This window comes from Alosa alosa, chromosome 8 (genome assembly GCF_017589495.1).
Source record: "Alosa alosa isolate M-15738 ecotype Scorff River chromosome 8, AALO_Geno_1.1, whole genome shotgun sequence".
Classification (NCBI taxonomy): Eukaryota; Metazoa; Chordata; class Actinopteri; order Clupeiformes; family Clupeidae; genus Alosa; species Alosa alosa.
In genome coordinates, this window is record NC_063196.1 from 26,270,588 (window position 1) to 26,294,147 (window position 23,560).

Genomic DNA, 23,560 nt, shown 5'->3' on the forward strand with positions numbered 1-23,560 from the left:
ACCCAAATAATTGCGCACGGTACTGTACCAAACTGAACCATACCGCTTGGTGGACACAAGCTACTCTGTTTTCTTAGAATTTCTTGCAGATGAGATGTGCAGTCATTACTTGAGTGTTTGGCTGAATGTCGAAAATGTCTGAAAGCCCTGCTCTGTGGTATGTTTCTTGATGTCCATGCCTTGTGGCTGTAATTGGCAAACTAATGCACGTACTCATCAATAGCTTAGCACAGCTAGGTGCCTTTATGGGTCATTCCACACACATTTTAATGGAGGTGAGTCTCTCCTCCCAGTGTCATTAACAATAATAATGTCAGGGCAATTCAGTGTTTATAGGTAAGTAATAACATGTTTAGTAGCCAATCATAAAATAATGCAGACGCCAGGCTATTATAAATGGTCTTTTTAGACCTTCCCATGAAATGAGGTCAGAAATGTGGTCTTCTAACAGCGCATGCAAGATGCAGGTTTACTGTTGAGCCTGGGCTAATGGCCAAACTATGTAGTCTTGCATGGCGGTATGCATTTCTGAATTATAGATCACTGTATTATGGGCCTGCATGCATGGTGTACTATGAACTGTCATAGTAATCTTCCATCATTTTGAACTGTCGAAAATAGCCCTAATGCCCATCTATCTGTACAAGATATTCAGTCACAGAATGATCCTCTCCTTTCTTTCTTTCTTTCTTTCTTTCTTTCATTGTCTTTCTTCTTCCATTCCTCCAAAGGGACATCAGTGGAGAGCCTCGGCTGTATAATGGCCTGTCACTAACTCTGATTGCGTGGCATTGAGAAGATATTCCATTCTCATTCTCATGTCTGTGTCAGACACGAAGTGTTCTCTGTCTTAATCAAATATTAATGGATGTAATTTTGTCCTATATGACACAGTGTTCAGTGGGGCGAGGTCTGCTAAAAGTCTTGTCATTAGCCAGCATCACAACATCGATAATAAAGTCTGGTCTATATCAAGTCTATTAGTTTTTATTACACGGCTCTTTAGAGGGCTGCAGAAATTTCCATTCACATGAATGGGCCTTCCTAATATTCAGAGGTCTGTTAAATCTATATAATCACCGCTGCAAACTATATAGACCGCTGTCAATGGCAACAGGTTTTGTTATTTTGTCAGCGGAAGCCACGAAACGGTAGCAAAATCATGTTTAAAGACCCATTGTGTTAAGTTTCTTTTCTCGTTTTGGCAAGTAGCCGTATAATAAGCGCGATAATGTTGCTCTTGGGTGCTCCTTGTTGGTGCCCCCCACCCAATCCCAATCCTCCCCCACCTTTTTTATGCAGCCCTTGCCACTTAATCTACTAAACCCCTCTTCTACTGCACTCTTTACCCCCATTAATGCACAAATAGGCTGACACCAGACATAATTTCACTGCATTTCTTACTTCCAGTAACTATATGCATGTGACAATAAACTTCCTTGTATCCTTGTATGTATTGTCTGCCAGTAATTATCGGAAAATAAGTCCCTTCAGGTCAAAACAAGTCCTGTTCGCCCTGTCGGGACTTATTTTCCGATAATGACCAGCGTTCTATACATTATCCCTTACGTATTTTAAGCTCGGCCATCATTAGAAAATATTCATATTCATATTCTATATCACTAATTACTTATCACATTGTGTTAACAACCTGCAAACACTAAAGTAGATGCTGCTTGTCACAAGTAAAACTTGTAGCCTAATCCATTGTTCAAACAGAATGTTAGATGGATTGCATAACCCAAAACAACACTTATCTTGCACGTTCATTTTTTGATTTGAATAGAAAATCTTTGAACTTAAACACAAGCTCGAAACTCCACAAAGTACATGATGTCACTCTTCTCTTAGGTTGGCTTGATCAAGTGAGGCAGATAAAGGCTTAGGTGGGCACTGCAGAGTCTCTAAGCTTCTGAGACTCTCTGAGGTCCACTTCAAAGAGTCTGACAGTGTGTGTGTGTGGGTGTGTGTGTGTGTGGGGTGTTTAGAAGAGGAACTAGTCAGTGAGGTTATCCATTACCTGTTTCTTGACAGGTCAGGGACTCGTCCACAGATCTGGCCTGAATTAGTGGATAGTCCATGGACACTGAGATTGTGTGGGAAAACCATCAGTCAGCCTCTCTCTCTCTCTTTCTCTCTCTCAGAAGATCAGGCTGAAACATGGTGCACTGTACTGTAGCTTCTGACATGATCTTAAATAGCCTGCGAACAGATACTGAACAAATCTCTCCTCACCAGTGGTGATTAATAGAAATAATATAACAAGCTTGGTTGACAGGAGAGAGGATCGTACTGGAAAAGCATTTATCAGGTATGTAGCATTAGCAATCAGGTATGTAGCAATAGCAAATGTAGCACAATGGCACCTAACACATTGAGTGCAAGACACAAGTAGAAATGTAATTGATGTTCAATCAATGTTTTTGAACTAGCTGGTTATTCATGTGAGGCCAATATTTTCTCTATCTCTGACATGTCTAGCCATGAAGGCGCAACAACTATTTAAAAGGACGCCAAGCAGAAACCCACCTAGCTTATCTCTAACAAAGCATTGGAGTAGGGGTGAGGAGTAGAGGGTACTGGGTACCCTCTAGACAAACAAATATGTCAGCCAGAATTGAAGTGATCCATTTCCAAAGCGCCCACCCGCACTCAAACGAATGTGTTTGTGTCTATGTGTGTGTGTGTGGGTGGGTGTGGGGAATGCTATAGACTTGCTGAGGCAGCAGTATTCACGGTGACTACAACATCAATAACGTGCCTCCCGGTTCTCCCCAGACTCCACACACACACACACACACACACCAGAACCTGTAGCCGCCGGCTATACGACGCTAACCCTTTTCAGCTTTGGCTTCCCTGTGCAAACAAAAGCCAGTTCTAATACCAATTCCAGCCCTGGTTCCTCCTAACAATCCTTAGATTGTCTTGGTGAGAACACTGCCAAGCGCTGAGCCGGACCTTTTAATGAGGGGCCTCATTAGGGAGGTCCTCCAGAGTCCCTCTAGGTCCATCTGAGCACCACGCTGACCACCGCTGGGTCTGCGTCTGGAGGAGAGGGGTCTGCAGGGCCTCAGTCTGCCTGGTGCATTGTGCTGGTTGAAGGTGGGAGCAGGTTTGGGGACGGCTAGCGTGAGCTCTAATTGGATCTCAGTGGAGTCGAGTTAGCCGCGTCTGCGTTCAGTCAGTCACTCAAAGAAACTCTCACCCTGTCTCCGCATCTTTTAATGTGATTTTCCAAAGAGCCCTCTCCCCAAGATGGAACGAGCCCTGCAGGAAGTGAAGTGTTAAGTAAGTATATTGGTGCAGTGCCCTCTGTTAGTGCCTGATCAGGCCTCTTGGTGCAGTGCCCTCTGTTAGTGCCTGATCAGTCCTCCTGGTGCAGCACGCTCTGTTAGCCTGATCAGTCCTCTTGGTGCAGTGCGCTCTGTTAGTGCCTGATCAGTCCTCCTGGTGCAGCACGCTTTGTTAGCCTGATCAGTCCTCCTGGTGCAGCCTGATCAGTCCTCTTGGTGCAGCACGCTCTGTTAGCCTGATCAGTCCTCCTGGTGCAGCGCGCTCTGCCTGATCAGTCCTCCCGGTGCAGCGCGCTCTGTTAGCCTGATCAGTCCTCCTGGTGCAGCACACTGGTTGAGGGAGGTGGTGGGTGGGAAAGGGTTGGGGTGGCCTCTGTGACTACTAATTGGACCTCTGTGGAGTCGATAGATAGATAAATAGATACAGTAGATAGATAGCTAGATAGATAGATAGATAGATTTGACAGTTGTGAACAGCTGCAGAGAGCTAAGTCTAGTTTCATGCAGGCCAGCAGGCCACAGCCAGCTCCTTTTTCTAAGAAACATATTTGTTGTTTCGGCATGCTCACTGTGGCCAATTTCAGACAGCCTTTGATCATGGACGGAGGCTTGCGCTGTGTAAAAGTGGACAAGCTCTGAGCAGCATTATTGCGTCCACAAGCAGAGAGAGAGAGAGAGAATCATTGTCTATCCTGTCTTTTATCTGTCCTCAGGATGTTGTTACCTACAGCGTTGAGCAGAGACTAGATAAAACCAAAATCCACAATATTCACCCAATATTCATCTGACCATGTAGGCAAATGGCATTTTTCATTAGGACCCCCCCCCCCTCTTAGCCAGAGGGTGTGTTCACATTAAACGACTTGGTAATATTGGGGATCAACTGAATAATTCTATGAAGTCTGATTAATTTCTTGCACTATTTATCACTAAAGCACTGTTCTGTCCCACACTGTTCAGGCAGTCTTAACCTTTCCAGCCAAAGTGTTTCTCCTCCTGGGGTGCCTCTGGGGTGCCTCGCCCCACCTGGGCTCAGGTGCAGACGGCCTTGCCCTACCTGAGGCTCAGGTGCAGACGGAGAGCAAGGGCCGCAGGAGGCCCCACCTCATCCCCTCGCTCAGGCTACTGAAATCCTCCAATTCTTTTACTCACCTCTGTTCTAGATGGTGTGTGTGTGTGAGTGTGTGTGTGTGTGTGTGTGTGTGTGTGTGTGTGTGTGTGTTGGTGGGGGCTTATATCACCCTGTCGACCAGGCGGAGGCCTTTTCATTTTGCCTTGTTTCAGACTGACTGATCAATCGGAATACTTAAGTGTACACCGTTTGAACGTCGTCCAAAATGAGACAAGGAAAAAAGCAGGAGAGGGCCGTCACAACTGACAGCTATTCTCTCTCCCCTCTCTCTCTATCTATCTCTCTCTCTCCCCTCTCTCTCTCTCTCCATCTCTCTCTCAAACAACATCTGAGTGTTCATTTTCACAGATAAAAATAGCTCTCAAACCGAGTTTGACATTGTTGATAGGAATGTTTGGAGTGTCGGGAGGGAGGGAGAGAGGGAGGAAGAGAGGGAGGAAGAGAGGGAGGGAGAGAGGGTAAGGCAGGCATAGGTTTTTTTTTTTGCGGCTTGATATTGCCAGATAATGGCAGCTGCTTGTGATCACGTCTACTCTGTGAAATGAGAGCAATGAATCTGTAAGGTTTGTGAAAGCCACCAAATGCAGTGAGACCAATTCATTCCCTCTTTCACTCACTCTCTCTCTGATTTCTGTACTGTACTTTCTGCCCAGCTCTACCCACTCATTACACCCACTGAGTCTGTTTCTTTTGACTCAGTTCAATTTCTCTGGTGGCTCCTCTCAAGGCTCTATATCGCCCAACAGGATATGCAATATATGAAACCGCTATGTGGAACAAGTAATTAAGAAAAATTAGATTGTAAGGGGGGGAGGGGGAGGGGCAATGATTCATTTCATCAAAGGAGATCTGATCCCTAAATTCTACTCCCAAAGTATTTCACGAAGACAGGTTTACCTGCTTGAGAGAGAACATGTTGGAGGATGATGATATTAAAGTTGATATTGATTGGCTGAATTGTTGTGAAGAATATTGCCAGCGATTTTTAATGGTTGGCCTTTGAAGGTTATTAAATGCAAATGAGTTTGTAACTGTGGTTTCTTCATAAACATGTGAGTGAGACACATTGTAGCATATCAAAAACAACAACACTTCACTAAAGTCTGTAGATGATCATATAACCAATTACTTGCATTTCCATTGAGGAAAAACGTTTTTAGTCTAGGACTGGGCTCAAAGGGAATTTCATGCGATTTTTACACATAGATCTCCGTTTCTCGAAGTCACCAAGTACTGTCGGCTTATTTAATACATTCTAACCAAGATTAATCTTATATCAAGATAAAAAAACTACTTTGTATTTTCAGTAAAAAGAGACTTACCTAGCGCTTTCTCGTGAAATCATTTGACTTAATTTAAGAAAAGTTTTACTTATTTTAAGACATCTTATCCTGAAAACAAGCACATTTTTCTGCCAGTGCGTTAAGCAAATTTGTCTTAAAAACAATTAATTTGTCTGCCAGTGAAAATGATCATTCGAGCGCTAGGTAAGTCTTTTCATACTAAAAACAATACCAAATAGATTTTTTGATCTTATTATAAGATTAATAACATTTGGTTAGATTTCATTTTTTTGCAGTGTATAAAATAAAATGGGGGGAAATCAGTGGTACCTTGCTTGAGTTGCTGCAGCCAACAGATAGCAGCCAGGCAACTACTGGGGGCATGAGAAACAGAGATCTATGGCAAAAAATTGGCGTAATTCTCCTTTAATCCTAGCCTGGAAAATCCAGACCATGATAATCTAGAAAGATTAAGGGTCTGACCAAGAACAATGTAATGGCCCAACTCGAGGGGCGGCAACAAGCATGCATTTAAAAATCTCACTGTACGCAATTGGATAACACTAGACCATGTTTACTCTGAATGATTTTGGACTTCGACGCAATCGGATAACACTACGACCAATGTGTACTGTCCTCCAACGTTGCAGCGCTGTCTTCATCAGTTTAGCTAGTTCCCCGGAATGTTGGGGTAAAAGTAACGTGCATCAGTGCTCCTTGCCAGAGTGACAATTCCACCAGCGACAATTCCATTGGGCTCTCGTGAGAACTCTGGATTTCCAGGGTATGCATGGGTCGGAATTCTCCTTTAATCCATGCATGGGTCTTGTTTTAAAGGTCTCGATTTAAAGGTACATCTCAACACTTACTTTTGTGTGAATTCTGTGATCTTCAGGTTGCGGAAGATGAATTTCATTTTGTTTTTTATTGTCCTTTATACTGTGACTTAAGGAACTCTCTTTTTGAATCAATTCAGTTAAAAAATCCAGATATATTTTGGAAATATGAAGGGGAGATTTTATGATGGCTGTTTGAAAATGATGTTTTTGCTTTGGCAAAGTTTATAAAAAAGGCCTGGTCTCTGCGGCAAAGTATTTTGTATCCCATATGACAAGCCATCTCTGTGTATGTATCCTTATTTTTAGTGGTTTAGCTATGTTATGTTATGTTGGGTTCTGTGTTATGTCACGTTGTTATCTGGAGATAACAGTGAAATTATTACTGCAGTGTCTAATAAGCCCATGAGGGCTGGGCACTATGGTGTTTGACACTTAAATAAACAAATCAATCAATCAATCAATCAATAAATCATGTTGTCCTGGCAGATGGAATGAGGAGCCTGCAGTATTCAGCTTCCAATCCCCTGCTCATGCTATGTTGATTTTTAAAAAAATTGATTGCGCAGCATTAAGATGAAGTAAACTGGATCTGCAAGTGAAATGTCTGTGTGTGTGCCTCAAAGCATTGAATCATTATAGGAGTGTTTACATGGGAAGCTGTAATGTAACGACTACAGGAACTTACAAGTTATAGGAAGTATTGCCCATGCACAACAAGCCCAGTCATTTCCTTTACGAAGTCACATGTTCTGTTATTAGACCTTTTCCATCTAGTCTTTTATAATATCTCAACTTCGTCATGGAAAAAAAAGGTTGTTGATGAATATATTTTGTCAGTCCATCATCAACAAAATTAACAATACTAATAAGCTAATATGTTTTATATATGTGCGTTGTTGTCTTATATGTTTTATAATACGTTCTCTCAGTGTTGTAGTCAAGTCACTATGCCTCGAGTCCGAGTCCAGGTTCGAGTCTCCAGTATTCAAGTCCGAGTCAAGTCCAAGTCATTAAAAAAAATTCCAAGTCAAGTCCACTACTCATCCGAGTCAAGTCCGAGTCGAGTCACTATTAAATGCAAAACTGACAACCTTCGGGGCATTCATGTCTCCAGGCATTTGGCACCATTAAAGTTAACGTCCGTTATTGTAGGAACATGGCGTGATGTGTGATGTATGACATGAAGCAGTAACATTCCATTGCCCTAATATTAATACTAAAAATAATTTAGATATTAAAATCATATACCAAATAATATTCTAATGACATATTACAATTATAGCCCAATGACATTACAAAAAAGTCGAGTCCTCGTCTCAATTTCCGAGTCTGCATGGTCTGAATATACGAGTCCGAGTCCAAGTTCGAGTTATTCAGTGCTCAAGTCCAAGTCAAGTCACGAGTCTCTAAATTAAGCTCATGACTCGGACTCGAGTCCGAGTCCTGGACTCGAGTACTACAACACTGCGTTCTCTACATTGTCACACAACCACCAGTCAGGTATTCTCCATCTGGCCAGTGGCCCTGTGTCAACACTGTAATGTAGTCATGGGCCTCATTATTCCAAGTGACAAGCCATCGATATACAGGACACATAGAATTTAAAAATGTTACACTCACATAACATGCTCACAGTAATATTTCTTCACATGCCCACCGTAATGGTGCTTATGCAAATGACCAACAGTAGGGATGCCTATGTAGTAAATTACAGTCAGCAGTGACATATTATAGACACGCTCTTGCTTTCCTCTCAACCATCAATATTCGTGATCTCAATGTAATGTGAGAGTTTAGATTAAGCATTCCGAAAGTCTATTTCGTTCAGCATCTTTCAAAAAGGTGTTTTTTTTTTTCTTCTCTCTTCTTTTCTTCTCTCTTTCCTTCAAATCCCAAAGCTTCAGTGCCGAGGGACCAGGTGTTCCCTGCATGTGCTAATGGGCTGAGCCTGGCCGTCTGCAGAGAAGCCTAATAAGCCTAAGGTTGCCATTAGGGATGCACGGAGATTTAGTCCAACTTACAGCTCCAGTTCTCTGAAAAGATAGCGTTTTTTTAATTTGCCAAAAGGCTTTGCCGAAGAGAAGCTGCTGCACGCTGTAATTTACCTCTCGAAAGCTGAAGTAATGTCACCTGTTCTGAAGAATATGTCGTGACCGAAAAGAAAAGTAAGAAATTTGCAGCAGAGAGAGACAGGTTTGCGGATGAGAGGGAAGCCTGAGCTGCAGGCGATGGTTTGGGCGCCTGTTGTGTTGTGTCTTTCTGGCGCCGTCGCCGTGGTCCCAGGGCGGAACTGGTGCCGGGCTCCAGTGGACCGTGTCATGAGGAACAGCGCAATTAAAGTGGAGTGAATTGTTAAAGCGCAACACCCATGTCTTTCACAACAGCAAAACACAGCAAGAGAAGGGAGGGGGAGAGAGAGGGGGGGAAAAACGAGTGACAAAAAGAGAAGGAAAGGTTGGAGATGACTAGCCCTCAGAACGCTCACGGTTAGCACCTCCACTGTTTGCATTCCACTGCAGCTTTCCCTTCACAAAAGCCGGAGAAATGCAAGGGAGCAGGTGTTCGCATTTGATCAGAGTCTGCAAAGTGGCCGCCTTTTAGCAGAAGCCCAGGAGGGCGACCAACTCAGCAGCCACTAAGCACAGCTCAGGTACTGTGAACTCCGCTGTGAACTAATATGCATAAACTTAGTGGCATCAGAACACAGCGTTGGACAAATGAATGTGACATGGCTGTTTCATAGTTTCACGATCTCTTACAAGGCCTTCATGGTCAGTGTAATTACATTTCCATTAAGATCTCTCAGCTGTCAAACAATTCCAAGACCATCTGCAAGGCAGATCTCAAAGCAGCCAAATGTTGATTCTGACCTTATAATGTAAGGACCCTTTCTTTCAGTTTTTACATTTCCAAACCATCATGCAAGTCTCATTTTGCACTGAACAGAAGCATAGCTTTGCCTGATTAAATGGCCATGCATAAAAGTACAATTTTTTTTATTAGTGTGTACAGTTGCAAGCCATTTAAATAATAATTTATTGACTGCTTCATGCATTATTTTTTGGACCTCCTGTTATAGATCCAAACCATAAACAAGCACACATCAGCATACCAGTTCATGGTCATGGTAGATTAGGCTCGCTGTTGTCTTTCCCAAGAGGGTCAGGACATCAGGGGCCATTTTGGAAAAGTATATCAAAAGGCTGAGAGGGAGAGAGCTCTTCAAACGTTATGAAACGAGTGGAGAAGGACAGTGTGTGCTGTATGAATTCCGTTCAAGGTGTTGAAAACCTACTGACAACGCGTAGCATTTATGAAGCACTGACATAACTTAGGCAGTGACTCACTGCAGCCCTGTTAAGTGTTGTGAAACTTGCACTCTGTCACCTTTGCATTCAATGTCTGCTCTCTGGATGGCTAGGGTCAGGGCACAAGAGGGTGATTTGAGCTGTATTGCGCCTAGGCAGCAGACCGGATGAGTGCACTTAGAAGGAGAGCGATGAGGAGAGAAGGGTGCAGGATCTTACTTTGAATTCAGTTCAAGGCTTCTGAATGGAAAATGTATTGGCTGAAAGAAAACTTTTTTGATACAACTGTTGGGCATTGAACTAGACATGAGACTAATATAAAAAAGATATGGCACATAGATTCCTTTGTTTTCAATACAACCGTATTTTCGTTTTCGGGTCAAATGGCATTTTGAATGGGAGTCGTAGGGGCACTAGCCTACTATTTTGATGCATGAATCAAAATCATCATGTATCAAAATAGTTGTGCCCTTACGACTCCCATTCAAAATGGCATTTGACCCAGAAACGACAATACGGTCAAGCTTAATAGTGGCGCTTCTGACGTAATTGTGCTTTTAAACGAAAGTTTGACTCGGGTACATTCACAAAAAGACCCTAGGTTGCATTTTGGCTTGAGTTATACTTTAAGAGTAATGGGGCAAGGTCCTGGATGAAGAATATTTACCTTTACTGCTGATTATTTGAGGCGTTCAGACATCTCGGTTTCAAAACTGTCCAGGAACACCTGTAAAAACATAGTTAGGCTACAGATTAAAACTAGGTAAATTACAAACACTACCATGAAATGAACTTGAATGCTCTGTCAAACACGAATAATTAAAAAAAAATCTAAATCTATGGCATAAACCAAATATCAAAAATGTAGCCTAAGCTTCATAGCATTAGTAGAACACCAGGTTTAATTCCCCCTCTAATATCAATGGTGGAAAAAAACGTTCTACTTCATAAAATGCATGTAATTTGTCCTGTAGACTCATTTTAAAAGATGTCTCCACGATTAAAGACAAAAAAACAGCTACAATGTCATTAGCATGTCTAATGAATGTGAAGTGTGACACTTTTGGGGGATTTTGACTAGCCTAGCACCATCCTCCTTTCCATAGTGTGAGGTTCACCACACATAATATTAAAGAACATTGGTGAACTTTAGGCAAACGTTACTTAATAAAGAACACACTTTCTTCCATCATAGTTTGTCTAACGTTAGTGCCAAAGCTTGTCAATAACCCCACAAACACAAAGCAGGCTAATGTAGTTTTCTAAATCTTAATGTAGTTTAGCTAAATTAGCTAACGTGATCTGACATTGCTAGCTTGTAGTGCTACTAGCAAGGATACAAAAAAACTCTTGAAAGATTGCTAAGCCATCAATTTCACATTTTCACAAAGACTACCGAATGTCATAAAGAGTAAGCTACATCATAATCATTTAACAATATGCTTTGGGACTCACCTGATAACGAACAACTTGGCACTTAGATCCAACTGGCTTCAGTCCTTCTGGCTCTATAGGACCAACGTCTCTGGCATGTCTAGAATCTATAACGTTAGTATCTTTTAATTTTGACAAACCTGTAACCTTATACAGACCATAAACGTATGCATTTTCTGGTCTCTACAGTCCATCTGTCTTGCAAATAAAGTTACAAGCCTAGACTGTATAAAATAACGTTAATGTTTGCTCACACCACGTTTCTGCTTGAAAGGTGCACAGACCCGCCCACTCCATTTCAAATTCAAACAGCCATCGTGATTGGTCAACTGGACTGCCACCCAGTGTTGCCTATAAATTTAACAAAATGCCACATTCATCCTTTCACAACCTCTACTACATCATAAACTACTTACTAAGACACAAAATCAACAAAATAAAAAATATTATTTGATGACCAAAATTGATCTGTGTGGCTCTCTGTAGGCTAGGTTATTGCACATTGCCATCCATGCGGCTGACATATCAGGCCTATAGGCTACACACATTAGTTATTAAAAGTTAGATGAAACTATACAAACAATCTATTACCAAAAAATATACTTTCCATAAGTACACTATATTACAACTCTAAGTATTAGCAATTTAATACACTTAAACAAAATAAACGTCTTTACCATTTAAAATACACTAACAACAAAGTACACTTTTTAAAAGTACATTACAAAAACACGTTGAATATTGCAGAATTAGTATATTTACTTTTACTACACTGAAGTTGAACTTAATAACATCTACTTTGAAGTATACTTTCTAAAAGTACACATTAAACATACTTTACATAAAGTACAAAAAGTGTAAGCATACAGTACTTGTTTTATACTTCATATACTTTAATCATATTTCTAACACACTAAAGTATGCTACTTTTTTATCTGGGATATAATGTCAAAACACGGATCTATGTTTCAAAGCAATGGCTCCACATACCATAGACTATAACATTATGCAACATAAAAATGCAGGTGCACTTAATATTGACCTATCATAACTAAACCAATATATTCAAACCCAGATAGCACTCAGGGTCATATCTAATCTTTAGCTGTCTGCTATCATACATGCTCAATTCTAACATACATTTTTACATTCCGAGAGAGAGGTATTGGTAAAAAAAAATGTTCTCTCTCTTAAAATATCTCTTCATCTTAAGGAATACACACCAGGGAAATGAAAAGCATTAACATGAAGCAAGCTGTCAGATATTCTGATAGATGTTTTTTCCTTCCTGTTTTCGCTTGTTTGGTCTGGTGTTTTCTGTTACTCGGAGACACAGTGCTCTCCGAGGTCTGTATAAATGTTATAAATATCTTCTTCAGCCTAATCGCCCTGACTCTCAATGACACTGCGTGGAGATGATGCTATCTTGAGAAGGTGTAAGTCGGCTTCTGAAGTAAACACTTCTTTGTGAATGTGCTTCAAAATCTATATCTGGAACAAAAGAGGTGATAATAATCGCAACAGAGTGTAGCTCATGTTGGTTAAATATGATCATGAACTTGGATGATGAAAAGACCATATTTTCTGTGTTCTTGATAGAAGTTGAAAGATCTGGACAGAGAGAAATGGTAGCAGAGTGAGAAAGGGACAGACAGAGAGAGAGAGAAAGAGAGAGAAAGAGAGGGGGTTATGTTGGGCGAGTTCACAGACCCCTTTCCCCTGGTGTAGTGTGCGTCGGAAAGCTTAGCTTTAGCACTGAGAGTAAGTTTGCCCATCTGGTGTTCCCAGAGCTGGGGCTTTGAATCCTCCAGACCTTGAAGTCCCAGGTGGAGGGCAAGACAGCAGCCCAGCAGCTGGGCTTCCACAGGGGAAAAGTGGGGTGCTTTGATGAGACATCTAAGCTGCGGTGAGAGCGCGCTACCTCTCCTCCTCTCCCAACAGGCATGTCATGGACCCAGCTGCTGATCCAGGTGTTACCAAAAATGAAATAATAAAAGAAGGACACACACACACACAGTCACTCCAGACCACCGCTAACAAGGTGTGTGTGTGTTTGTTTAATGAAGGATTTTCTTGTATAATTAACTAGATTGTACAAAATCAGATCAGGTCAGATATCATTAAATGTAAAAAGAAATTAGTGATCTATTCATTATGAGTTCTATTATGTTAGACACACATAAAGCACGGTTACTACAAAGCACACACAAGTATGATACTCACACAATGTATTGTGTGTGTGTGTGTTTGTGTCTTTGTATTGGAAAAGACTATTGCAGACACATTTTTCTATTGTATTCATTGATCTGCTGTAACTGGGTAGCTTTATCAACCCCATGCAAAGTCTGACAGCTGCAGCACATCACATTGAGTGCACACACACACACACACACACACACACACACAGTGGCAGGGATGTGCGTCACGCCACGGTCAGTCCAGCCGTCCTGGTGAGCAGGCGGAGAGCAGTGACAGGCAAACAGGGTCGAGTGTCATTCATCAGACCCAGCCGGCAACAAATGAAAAAAGCCCTGATTAAGAGTGCAGGGCACACGCACCTCCTGTGGAGAAAGCAGAGAGGAATGTGTGGTCTACCTATCAGGGGATCAGCACAAGATGTGCTTCTAGAACGCTGACACCTCCAATGTGGTCCAGCAAGCTTTTCTGTGTGTATCTTTTAAAATAAAATAAAAATGTGTAATCCCATGGCTCCATAGACAGTTATAGTCCCAAAAAAGACATATTGTTGTGTAGACAGCAAAGAAATATCATCTGCTGAAGATCAATGCATGTGTTCAAAAAGTCCATTATTCTTTACTGCCCTTAACGTTACATCTCAGCAGAATTGCAAGTTGGTCGTTTTTTTTAGGACTCTCCTGTTTAGTCGACTAGTTGGAGCAAACAGAAACATCAGGCATCGTGTCAGAGAAGCTGTCACACAAAGGCCAAAGGGCTAAGGAGGCCATGCATTAGCCAGTGGGCACAAGTTGTACAAGGTTAGCAATAGACTACATAAGGCTAATGCTAGTGGCTCCAGTCATAGAGCAGCCACCCCCCCACACACACACACATAAAAACACACACACACAAACACGCACACACATAAACACACACAGACACTCTCGTGTTTTCCCCCACCAACACCCCCACACTCGGGCTGCATCCCATCTCGTTATCGCTGGGACAGTGCGCAGCAGCGTGTACAGGTGACAGGGAGCGCTGCTGACAGGGCCGCTCCATAGGCTCCCTCCCTCCTTCGGTAGTAACATGTGGTTGCTATGCATCCGAGCACCACGCCGCTATCTGAGGTGTCGGCTGCACTTAGTGAGGAAGTCAGATATTTCCTGCATTTCCTGTTCAAGGCTGCAGTGCAGAATAGAGCTGAAGCTTTGCTGCATAGACTCCCCTTACAGAGGAAGCCAAATCACATCCTCGCTTGTGTCTTGCATTGTATAAAAAGGTCAGTGTCATGATAAATTACAGTAAGACGTGTTATATCTTAATAACAAGGTAATCCGTAATAAATGAATAGACCGGAGGCAACTTGCCGTTAACTCATTTATATATGAATCTTGAAAGATACGGTACATAGAGCAACCTGCCCAATAGGGGCGCTTCAGTACAGTGGCCCAACAGGGCCAGAATTAAGTATTAAGAATTAAGATACAAAGTATTAAGAATTAAGTATTAAGAATTAAGATACGAAGTGTAGAACTCCAATACACCACAAGAAGTTAAGTGAGTGGGATTTTACCCAAAGCAATAGATACTTGCGATGTTCTGGTATCGACCTTGAGCCAACCATGTCTTAGTGGCAATACTGTCACCTCTTCACCATTCCGCATGTCAACCTCAAAGATTTACGTTGTCTTTATAAAGGAATTTATGACTGAGCTGGGACAAAACTGAAAATGACTAAAGGAATGTTCATTTTCCGACTCCTTTCCTCCTGTCTTTCTTCCTCACACACACACTCACTGTTCCTAACCTAGTGGTGTATAGTCCTCCAGTGCTATTAGTGTTTTCTTTCTTCCAAAATGGCCTTGCCATTTCAACTTCCTGGTACTCAGTGGGCATGCTGTTCTTTTTCATCGTTGCTCTCCTCCTCCTCCTCCCTTCGGAGAAAGTGGTAGTTTAAGGCCATGCTGACGTATTGTAATCAAGTTTGTGAGGGTGGGTTTGATTGAGAAAGAGCTCCTGACAAGCAGCCCAAGCTCCGGGCAGCTGCTTCCTCAAGAGACTCTCAAGGGAGGTATTTTCCCCTCTCCCTTGTGTTCAGTCTTAAATAAATAAATAAATAAAATTTATTTTCCATTTATCAAGCGTGGCATGTAGTTGCACATTTTGCTTCTTGAAGTTTTCTTTCCAATGACATGAATATAAAACAATGACAAGCTGTCAGGGTAGAGTGCTTATGCAATGTACACTTCTTTCAGACAAGCACACTATTTCCAAACAAACTTAATAAGGAACTTTAACAGAAAAAATAAATCTATAGTTGCATGTCATGGTTTGAATAGATTATGTCTGAAGTTTTAGACGGGAGCAACAAGCTGAATTGTATTGATCTTTGCCAAGAAAAGGCAAAGCAGCAATTTTAGATTTATAAGAATTATATTGCAGCACAATTTGAGATGCACCCTTCTGAGGATGAGACCTTGTATAATATCACTGTTTTGCTTGTTTTTGTTCTAGATAACTGTAAGATCGACCACAAAATTGACTGTGAGTTGTTAACTATGCACTTGATGCTTTCTTAGGGAGAGTAAGCGGCATTGCAGCTTTCACCACTAATAACAGTCCATCCACATTCTTTTAGTGACTATGGACTAAATGTATTTGAGAGAGATAGGAAAATATCTGAAAATGTGAGCTGATCAGTTTTGTCATTATATTTCAATTTATAATATGCTGATAATATCTTCTTCATAAATATCACAAATGTAAGTGTTGCGAAGTTGACCCCCAGAAAACCAGACAAAACCAGAGGATTCAAGTGAATAATATGCTCTCCATTTGCCATTATGCTATTATGGCCATCTCATAAGCCGTCAGCCATCTACAGTAGTGAGACGAGGCAGACTTGTGACAGGGATATAATTTCAACTTGATTGCATCGTTTCATTTCATTCATTGCAAAAATGGTTGATTACACCACAGTCAAGTATTGTGTGGGCTGTGTGTGTGTGTGTGAGTGTGTGTGTATGTTTGTATGTATGTGTGATTGGACACCAGCTTGAAAATGTGCGGCTCAGTGATGAGTGTGTTGCCAGAGAAGAATCAGCATATGTCCTTCTCTCTGAGAAGAATACTAGGAGTTCTGAATAGCACTGTAATGACCATCTTGAAGGACCTAATTGAAATGTCAGTCGCATCGGTATTAAATGGTTGACATTCACGGCTGCGTGTCTCTCCAGTAATTTGTTGCCAATACATCTTCTGTTAGGGGCTACATGAACGCCGTGTTTAGAATGGTAATGACATTTCATTGATGTAATTTGAACATGAGCTTGAAATTGTGTTTTGTGTGGCATGGGTTGATTTTTATCTGTGACAAATGTATGGAGGGTAAAATGAAAAAGGAAAGAAATCACACAAGAGGGGAAAGAGTTTGAAGAGAGCAGTTTCCGATAATCTGTCCAAAACATCTTGTGAAAAAGTCCTTTTTGGTGGGTCATTTCCCTCCTAAGATATTTAATGAAACCATCACTTTCCAGAACAAGGAGGTTGTCTTCTGCAATAATACATCTCAGTCAGTCACACTGCCTCGCTCAAATATTTATCACTCTTTGCAAGAGTAAAGAGCTCGGCTTATTGGAAGCATCTATTTATTGATCGATGCCATGGTTGCTCAGTGTTAGCATTTGGGTTGCATGTCCTGCAGGCATAAGCAGCGGAGCACCGAACTGCTGTATTACAGCCACACCTTGCTCACATTCGGTCTGGAAATCATCGATCGGGCCGAAGCTTACCTTGGGGAAGAGGACTGAGTGGGTCCAGTAATGAGAATGTTATGTTTATTCCGTTCCATTTCCCAGACAGCCATTTGCCCTTGCGGTCTTATCTCTGTAATTGCAGGATTCTCTGTGCTTTTTCTGGTCACCTCTTTGACCTTGTCTGTGGCTCACCTCGGTTTACTCTGATGACTGGCATATTCATGGGTAAACAAGCTTGGCCCCTGCCTTATATATCACTCAGAGATGTTGACGGGACGAAGGGGACATTGCCTATTTGACTGAGCAACCACACACGGCGTTAGTCGTTAATTTCTTGGATTATATATTGAACGTTTAGGAAGGAGCAATACCATTTCTCATGCCACCAATTATTATTAGCTTCAAAGAGCTTATGTTTTGTCTTTACCTTTCGCTTGTTTGTTTGTCTGTCCATCAGCAGAATTCTGGGGAAAAAAACTACCAGGCCTGTTTTATGAAACTTGGTGGAGGGGTGAAGCAAAAGTCAAGGTGGAACTCATTCAATTTTAAAGAGGATCTAGCTCAAGCAGCAGATCTAGGTCTTGTTCTTTTACCTTATTTCTTTAACATTAAAAGATGGTGCTCTGCACTCTCAACCTGCCCTTCTGCTCTTCACCTGCCTGGTCACCGCAGTGAAATGCTCTCACAGGCTGCTCTGTTGGGGATGTTTTTGCCCACAAAGGCCCATTTGGTGGTGATTTTGTTTTTGATGGTAAATAGGTTTTGTTGTTGATTGGTCGCTGTAGGAATTCCCCTGCCTATAGAACTACAGTTAGAACACCTCTCCTGTGTATATCTGAAATCTACAGCGGAGCAGAACATGATAAAAGAGTAACCTGAAGAAAGAGATGATTTATGGGTAGGCGACAAGCCAACTGATGGATAAACTACTACGATAACGTCATCTCCGTTGACTACAATGATAACATCACCTCTGTTGGCAGTTCACAACGTTAACCTACAATGTTGCACTTTAATGATCTCCTCTGGTGCACAATTTGTTGCCATCGCATGTCACTTTAACTGACATGGTGTTTAATGTATAGCCACAAGCATTAGCTGTAGGGTAAAATTGTGATATTATTTTTTAACACGACTGCTCCACCCAGTGTGGCTATTTTCCAGACATGTGAGGCCGCAAACGGCCGTGGAATTGCAGCGTGGCGGGAGACGTTGCCGGGAGGCGTCCTGGCTGAAAGTGATTAGATTATATCCCAGCAGCATCTTCATTAAAATGCACTGATACGTGCATTCATGCCATCTCGGGGGGAGAAACAGTGTTAGAAAAAAAAACAACTTTTTTTTCCAAGGGGAGATGACTATCACTAATATCACATCAGTCCAGGGTGTATGATGAGGCTGGGAAAAGGGGGGTGAGAGTGCAACCATAATGGTCATGATCCAGGCATCTTTATGCAATAAATACAAGGGGAGGGTAACAGTGCGATGGTGCTACTGCTTGGTCTATGCTAAGGGCTCTCACCCATTATGCTCCATCAGAAGCTCTTGTGGTCTCTCCTCTCTGCGAAGCGGGCAGGCCGGCTTCGACCCATCTCCCATTGGCGGCAGCCTCTCTGCCGACTGCCTCACAGCTGTCTCTCTCTGGTTCAGTGCTGACTGGAAACTCCCCCCTGGGGACCTCCGCAGGGACACGGGACGTCGTTACCTCCTATCTTGCTTCTACCGGTCGCCACACGTTTTATCTATATCGATTTGGACGTGGAGCTGGGCAGCAGGGCCCTCCTCTCTCTTTCTCTCTCTCTGGGCCTATACTGGTACGACACTGCAAGACCCGGGTGCACATAGCAGACCGTATTAAAAGCATATATCTGTCAAAAACATGGGGCTAACGTGGTTATCGACCTGTGGTGGGGGCAGCGCTTTTGAGTGCTGCTTTTTTTTATGTGCTAGATAGCGCAGCCCTGGTGGGAATAACAATGCTTTCATGGGTGAGTGATCATGTCACTTTTATGGAAGCAAGGCGAAGATGTTCTCTGAAATGAGTCAGGTGAATGAAGTTAAAAGAGGCTGTGTGTAGATAGATAGATAGATACTTTATTGATCCCCAGGGGAAATTCAAGAGTGTGTGTGTGTGTGTGTGTGTGTGTGTGTGTGTGTGTGTGTGTGTGTGTGTGTGTGTGTGTGACCTACAGTACACGTGTGAGTTTCTGTGTTATTGTCTTTATTCACCCCTTTGATTTGTGAGATATGGTTTCATGTTGTTAAATAAAGCCCTAATTTATTTTGTCATCTCATCAGCATCCTGACTTCTCGTGTCATTCCTGTGATGCACATATCTGAGGATTTTAAAAGGATAGCTGTATGTGTGCTCTCTGCGTTCACTGCTAGCTGTAGTGGCCTCATTTGGTTTTCTTTCATCCATTTTTCTCTCTCGTTCGCTCAGTGGTGTAGCGGTGACTTTGATTGGGGTTTATATATAGCTGGGCAGATCTCCAAAGCAACATGGGTTTCACTTCCCACATGCGATGCAGAAGAAAGAAAATAGAAAGTATCAGTCAGATCAGAGCCAGCTATGATCTAAACATGGCACAAAACGCCACTGTCATCTCATCTCCTCCCACGACACACACAAACACACAAATACATACACCCACTCTCTTCCGATAAGCACGGGACATTTTTCATTCCCCTCAATGCTGTTTATAACCTCTGTGTGGTGTTTTCTTTACCATTTACCGCTATCACATGAGCAGCAAATGCACAGAGGAATTATGAGTAGTCAGATATGTGGGTGTATGCTATTGAACTATAGCACTGGAGGAGTCGATGATATATATAATGCCGATTATAAACGCTTGAAGGCCATATCACATCAGAGGTCGTATCTAATGATCTTACCCTATTCATGATTTCATACCCTATTCACATCAGAGGTCTTATCAAATGATCTTACCCTATTCATGATTTCATCTGAAGTGCCTTTGGAGATTGACTGATTTATTCAAGTCATAAATGTTTGTTTGCAAAGTAACCAGCAGCAAAATATTTTCCTTAACAACATATATTATCAAATTTCAGTAGTTTCATTAATATTACATTGTCACCTTCCTTAAATGGTCCGTGTAACGCTTTGCAGTGCTTTGTTCTATTTGCTCCATCCATCTGATCCAAATAAAAAAATGTGTTCAATCCAATTTTCAATTTTTTTTAACTGGTCAGCAAATAGATAATTGCTGCTATTTTCTACATTTGTCATTTCTACATTAGTCACACAAGATAAAGAAACAAACCGAAACTGGATTGGAAACAAAAGTATAAAGTAAATTCAGTTAATATTGGATTTTTTGTTGGGCTGAACCACAAGCGTAGGGGGGGGGGGGGGGGGTGTGACCTGATACATATAACAGAGCGCGCTGTGATCACATTTTAAGTATACTCTTTTGATCCTGTGAGGGAAATTTGGTCTCTGCATTTATCCCAATCCGTGAATTAGTGAAACACACTCAGCACACAGTGTACACACAGTGAGATGAAGCACACACTAATCCCGGCGCAGTGAGCTGCCTGCAACAACAGCGGCGCTCGGGGAGCAGTGAGGGGTTAGGTACCTTGCTCAAGGACACTTCAGCCGCTTCCTACTGGTCGGGGTTCGAACCGGCAACCCTCCAGTTCCAAGTCCGAAGCGCTAACCAGTAGGCCACGGCTGCCCATCAGCGATGTAGAGATGGAGGGCTATCAAACACAGTTCAGCTTGCATCAAGGTGCCAAGCGATTGATAATGTCAGCTCGAGACCAGAACTTCAGATGCAGAGGGAGACATTGCTGCGTCCTGACACTTATGAGTAGGCTAGCCTACGTGTTCTACTCATGTCTCACAGGTAAAGAAGAGCTGTTCTGGGAGGCTTTGGAGACCTACATGAGCATTACCAATGGACTTGAGCCGTAGTAGCCTACAGGCCAATGTAGGCTGTTTGCTGTTGAAATTATTAAATGGATAAACTGATAAATTATTCACTGTTGTGTCTTCGTTTAATGAAACCTAGTCCAGTGTAAAGTGTTAAATAAGCAAAAACGCCCCATGTCAAACCATGCTTGGGGTAGCCTATAGGCCTATATAGCCTAAACTGACAGCTGGGAAAGCATTCTGCTTTGGGGATTTATTTGCTATGTTAGGCTATGGCATGGCCATGGTATTCAAATTACATTACATTACATTACATTACATTTGGCTGACGCTTTTTTAACCAAAGTGACTAACAACATGGTAAACAGTAGGTTTTAGAACAATTCTCACAATTTTTGGACAGTTAAAAAAACATTAGAGTACAGTAAGAATAAGTAAGGCCGGTGAGTGCTGTTTTTAACAGTTACTTGTCAGTTTAAAACGGCTGGTGAGTGCTAGGATCAGTAAGACTTGTTGTAAGTGTTGCTATGAGAGTAGATGTTCTCTAAAGAGCTGGGTCTTCAGGAGTTTTTGAAAGTGGAAAAGGATGTCCCTGCCCTTGTAGGAACTGGCAGTGTGTTCCACCAACGAGGAACAACAGATGAGAAAAGTTTGATTGGCTTGAGCGCATCGGTGGTAGAGCTAGACGCCGCTCGGCCAGAGGAGCCGCAGCGGTCTGGAGATAGTGTAAGTCTGTATGAGGGCATTCAAGTAGGTGGGAGCAGAACCGAGACTACTTTGTAGGCAAGCCGCTAGAGACTTGAATTTGATGCGGGCCGCCATAGGTAGCCAGTGTAGCTGGATGAGCAGCGGGTAACATGTGCCCTTTTGGGTTGGTTGTAGACCAGGGCGCCGCCGCGTTCTGGATCATCTGAAGTGGTTTCACTGTGCAGGCTGGGAGACCTGTCAGGAGGGCATTGCAGTAGTCGAAGTCGTGAGATGACTATTGCCTGAACCAGAAGTTGGGTAGCATCTTGAGTCAAGTAAGTCCTGATTTTCCATATGTTGTAGAGTGCGAAACGGCATGACCGGGCGACTGAGGCAACATGATCTGAGAAGTTTAGTTGGTTGTCGAGAACAACTCCTAGATTTCTTGCAGTCCTGGTCGGTGAAACAGACAGGGAGTCAAATTTGATGTTGATGTCGTGGTGTATGGTAGGTTTAGCTGGGATGACCAGCAGTTCAGTCTTTGAGAGGTTCAGCTGGAGGTGGTGTGCCTTCATCCATGTAGCTATGTCTGAAAGGCAATCCGAGATCCGTGCTGAAACCATTGACTGCTCGTTCAATGCCTTTGGATAGGAAAGGCAGTAGTGAGACAGGGCGGTAGTTCTCGACTTGAGCAGGGTTGAGAGAAGCTTTCTTAAGTAACGGTGTTACCCGGACCATTTTGAACGCTGTTGGAAATGTGCTGGAGGTTAGTGAGGCATTGATCACATGTGTGATAGCTGGAGCGATGGTCGGGCTGATGGACTGAAGTAGGCTCGTAGGTATAGGGTCCAGCGAGCATGTGGTAGGACGGCTGCATGTCAGGAGTCTGGACACTTCACTCTCGGAGAGAGGCGTGAATGCTGAAAAAGATGTTCCAGCAGTCCCTAGAGGTTGTAGGAGTGCGGTATCTGAGTCAGATGCATTGAGTGGGCATGTAGAGAATTGACTGCTGATTGCCGCCACTTTGTTTGTAAAAAATGAGGCGGCAAAAAATGAGTCGCCAAATATACTAGATATGTTCAACATAGGTTGAAAGTTGTGTTTAACGTCCCATCTCCCAAAAATCGGCGAAGTTTAATTTATTAATCTCTAAAGTAATGAGTAAAAATCACGAACAACTTCAGGCGGCGCTCTCGTCCACCATCTAGCCTGGCCCAGCTAGATGGTGTTCTCCCCCCGGTGCTCGTGGTTCAGTCCAACCACAAGCGAAAAAAAAAAAATTAGAAAATTGACGCATCATTTCAATTTTTTACTTTTGAACAGAAAACCATAACTGTGCTCAATTGAAAATCAAAATAACCATCAATAACCCCTTTACTGTGCCATCCTAAAGAATGGATAACAGATTTTAAAGCTTATATATTTTTTCATGTGAATTCTGAAAATAGAACAACTCACTGCAAAGCGTTACACGGACCCTTAAATAATAGCATTAGTCATTTTTTATTTTTATACATTTTTTTTCAATAGCATATCATTTTTTTCAGAAAACTGTTGTTATAGTTACCATTCATTAAGCATTGATAAGGAACGGTGATTAAACCTTTTTTTACCAGATCTACTTCATAGGTGTCCCGTTCTTCAGAATTAATAGCCACCCCACCAGCCAATCAGAAAAGAGTATTTCTTCTCTCCGGGTGATAATAACGATGAATAGACAATAGTGGTAGCCCCTAGGACT

The 23,560-nt window shown here is 42.3% G+C and overlaps 1 protein-coding gene across 1 annotated transcript in view; it reads left to right on the forward strand.

Annotated features, from left to right (window-relative positions):
• The window catches only part of LOC125299849 (regulator of G-protein signaling 6-like), an 88,137-nt gene that overhangs the window by 41,138 nt on the left and 23,439 nt on the right, over window positions 1–23,560 (forward strand). The gene's annotated exons all lie outside the window — the stretch shown is intronic.